This window comes from Arachis ipaensis, chromosome B09 (genome assembly GCF_000816755.2).
Source record: "Arachis ipaensis cultivar K30076 chromosome B09, Araip1.1, whole genome shotgun sequence".
Lineage (NCBI taxonomy): Eukaryota > Viridiplantae > Streptophyta > Magnoliopsida > Fabales > Fabaceae > Arachis > Arachis ipaensis.
This window is the reverse complement of record NC_029793.2, coordinates 14863894-14868310: the sequence shown is the minus strand read 5'-3', so window position 1 is coordinate 14868310 and position 4417 is coordinate 14863894. Positions and strand designations below refer to the sequence as shown.

The 4417-nt window shown below is 36.6% G+C and overlaps 1 long non-coding RNA gene across 1 annotated transcript; it reads right to left on the bottom strand.

The window, feature by feature from the left end:
* Positions 2643-3985, bottom strand: LOC110266279. The gene is made up of 3 exons (XR_002353481.1): positions 3834-3985; positions 3128-3208; positions 2643-2866 (listed from the first exon to the last, which is right to left on the bottom strand). It is a non-coding gene; the product is annotated as an uncharacterized LOC110266279 (long non-coding RNA).

Here is a 4417-nt window from a genome sequence, read left to right as displayed (position 1 = left end):
CGAGTATCAAGTCTCGACCTGGAGCACGTGGTGGCTAGCCACTGCTACTACCCAGGGAAACTCGTATCTCAGATAGTGGAAGTGCAACATTCACATTTATCAATGATTCAGCATAAACATGCATTCAATCTCATCCATGGACCAACATCCATCTCAGCCATCCAGCTCACGGTTCAGTCCAGAACCAGCCAATATTCATATCATACACAGCCATTCCGGCTCACGGTTCAATCCAAAACCAACCAATAGTCATTCGAGTCAATCAAATAATACATAAGGCAGATACAATCACCAAATACACAATATCTCACATCAGTACCCATATGTAATAATTCCAATAATAAACTATAGTTTTTGGAAAGCGCCCCTACCTCGAAACGCAAATCCATAACCCAAAAGTCTCATAGAGTCCTTTCTGCCTTAACCCGAGATCAACAATCAAAATTCCGGCAGCCAAAACCTCTGTTCCAAGCCACTTTCGCAACAGTCTCAACAACTCTAATCGCAACATACAACAACCGAAACTCAATCTTATAGCAATTAATGCCATAAACCTCAGCGTGAGATTACAGGACAGTAACGAAAGGGCTTTCAAATCGAAACGCTTACCGAACCGAAGAAGGAACGGCTAAACCGGAACAGCGGCGGTCTCCGAACCGGTTCGGCAGCAGCCCGGCAGCCACCTCAAGTAGTAGCGGTGACCAGACTCCGGCAATGGCGCCTGGAACCCACATACAGAGACGTTAAAGCTTCCAGAATCTTAAACGAATGAAGACCGAATTCAAAAACCCTTACCGGAAGAGTTTTCCGGCGACGGCAGCGAGGTTTTCCGGCGGCCAGGCACGGCGGCGCGACTCAACACAACCAGGCAAAGCGGCGGCAACCTCCAGCAACTCCGACACACCCCCATGATCGGCGACAAGGCTCCTGACAGCTGCTGGGCGCAGCGGCAGGGACAACTCCGCGACGGTTCTTCTCCGGCGTGACTCTCCTTCTCTGACTCTCTCCCTTTCTCCAACGATGGTGGGTCTCCGGCGACAACACCAGCCACAACAAGGACGGCAGAGCAAGTGCGACTGGCGATGGCGCGGTTGGAGGCCACAGCGCGTACGGTGGCGACGTGCGGTAGAGGTGACGGCGACGCGACGCGACGGCAGCTGCGAGTCCCTCTCTGCACGACGCTGACGGCACACCTCTCTTCCTTCGAGTCAGGTCTGACGGCGGACTCCAAGGCGGCGGCAGGGAACTCGACGTGTTCGGCCTCCACGGCGACAACGGTGAGGAACCAGTGATGACAGGCCGGAGGACGGCTGGACGACGACGCAGATGAAGCTCCCTCTCTCTCTCTGACGCGAACTCTCCCTCTCTGTGTATCGGTTCGGCGGCGACGGCAGTGGAGAAGCCCACCGGTGCCAGCGCCCCTCCCCCTTCTCTTCTCCTCCCTGCCGCACTCAGTCTCCCCTTCCCTCTGCCGTTTCTTCTCTTTTGTTCAAGAAGAAAGGAAAGCAGCGCGTGCTACTGCTGCTGGTGAGGGTGCATTGTGGGTGCTTGGCTGGGTCTTGGGGGGAAACGGGTCAGGTTAGGGTTTTAGGGTTTCATCTTGAAAATTAGGGTTAAGGGCATTGTGGTAATTTCACATAAAATTGGGAATAATATAGTAATTGAAACCCAAATTAAGTCCAACACTAATTGTATATAGGAAATACAATTTGCTCATCAATTTCATAAATTATTTTTCATAAAATGCCCAAATCAAGATAATTAGAAATAATATAATTAAACCCCTTTATTTTTCTAAAGTAGCAGTATTAATATTTAAAATATTACTTATCTAGTCCAAATCATATAAAATCCTTATTATTTCACAACTACCAACTTTATAATATAATTATAGAAAATAATCCAATAATTATCAAATTGGATAATAAATCATAACTTGTCTCAAATTCAATAAATCACAATCTGCCTTAATTATCTTTAATAAAATAATTTCTGAAATTAAGGCTATAAATAACCATATGATTTTGAGACTTGATCATAATAAGACTTTTCAAAAGTTCTGGGTCTTACATCTTGCATAACAAAACATCTATTTCATCATAGGATTTTGTTATCATGTTCTTGTAATGTGTTTACCATTAGTCCTAAATATAAATGAACTTCGAGCAAGTCACCGTGTTATAAGAAATGAATATTTCAATTACCATCTAGGATCACAATTAATTATAGTATCAAAACACAAATATAAAATTTTCTCATGCTCTCATGCGAAGTTCGACAGTAAAATATGGAAAAAAAATAAAGAATGAAAGTGGAAACAACTTTATGCTAGTATAAGGGGGAAAAACATTTAATAGTTGCACAACAAACCTCATAGCATCTTCCAACAAGAAAATAGCGACAATAAGAGATAGTTTTTTGTTTCTGTTGTACTAGAGACAACTTCAACCTTTTTAACACAAAGTTGTTTGTTCTTTTCTGCCCGTTTTTCCGCTTTTTTCCTATATAATGAAGTTCAAAAAAGAATGGGATCAGTCACATATTAAAAAAACAGGTTTATGAATTATTCTATCCAAATAATGTAAAATTGACTAACATTGAGGTGACATAAAAGGATGGAAACTCAATATATCAGAAGAATACCTTCTTTTTCGCTTTCTTTTCCATAGAACCAAGGCTTTTCCTTACCGCTGAATGACGAGAAGACATGTGAGGTATAACTCTCTTAATATCTTTTAAAATTTCATCATCAAGGGAACGAGAAGACCCACGAGAGAATATGGATAGAGTGCCACTTGAACCAAAATGCAATCCTTAAGACTTCAAGATAATTCGATAGATCCATTATTCTACAGTCAATATTAAACTGAATAAAATGACAAAAACAATGTCAAAATCATTTTGTCAATAAACTGAAACTAACATGTAAATCTAACCGTAAGTATCAAAGTACGAAACATCATTTAATTAGATTGACATTATACTAAGATAAAAACATGTTATGCAAAGAAACAAAATAACACATTTTTCAAATAAAATATGAAATATTTAAAAATATGATAAATTATTGACAAAATAACACATTTTTCAAATAAAATATGAAATATTTAAAAATAAAAGTTCTCACCCTTAATCAAAGAAATCACAGTTGTTGGATGATCAATTATTGACAATCATTTCCATCATGAAAAAGCTTCCACAACCTAATCTATGCACCAAATTAAAAGACAAATCCAATTAGACCATTTCTAAATACAAAAAGAACATCCTAACCAGTCAAAAACGTCGGGCTTAATAGAACAAAGTCAGGAAAATCAACAAACACTACAGGAAACGGGCTCTCGACGTATTATACATTAATAAAAAAGGTATGACTTTACTGGATAAATCAATTAAATCCCAAAAATTATCATTAACGCTGTCAAATTTACTAAAAAAATACAAAACTAACGCTAAATTTCATATTCTAATTGATAACTTATATAATATCAAATGCTTGAAGGCTACTACTACAAGGATGAGCAAGTTCTTTGACTTATAAATTATGACTTCACTTTTTATTTTTTAACAACAGGAATATTCATCATACACAGCCAAATATATATATATATATATATATATATATATATATATATATAAAAAAAAATACATATATATATATATATATATATATATATATATATATATATATATATATATATATATATATATATATATATATATATATATATATATATATATATATATATAACTCAAAGGACACAATATCAATGGACTAAAACAGTAAGAGTCGAAGAGAAAGAAAGGGAAAGGTAGAATGGGACGGTACGAACCTCACAACTTACATGGAAGATATGGCAATGGATGTGAGAACACAGAACGGCGCTGCAGATCTCACAAGAATGTCTTAGGATTTGTTAAAGTCTTTATTAAGTTGCTTTTATAGCTGGAGGTAAGGTAAGGGTGTACATGGTCAGTGAAGCATGCTTCGCTTTGATTCGGATTAGATCTTAAATAATAATTAGGTGTTTGAGATTTTTATTTGGTCTTAGATATAATAAAATTATATTTTTGGGTCGCACTAAAATCGAATCTAAATCGGTGGAGTTCGGATCTTATAAATTTTTACGTCAAACAAATTTTGCTGTACTTATAAAAAAAAATATACTTATAATCGAGAAGTTAATATCCATATTTGTATTTAAATTTATTTATAAATTCTAATTTCATACTTCTTTAATCTATTTTCTAATTCAATAAGTGTAATTAAAAATAAAACAATAAACTTATAATTAATATAACATAATATTAGAATCAATTTAAACTTTAAAGTATATATACCATTTTTAATCCCCTTAGGATACATATGGATTGGATGAAGCTGGATTTGCCTTGATTCGGACTTGGTTTTAAATGA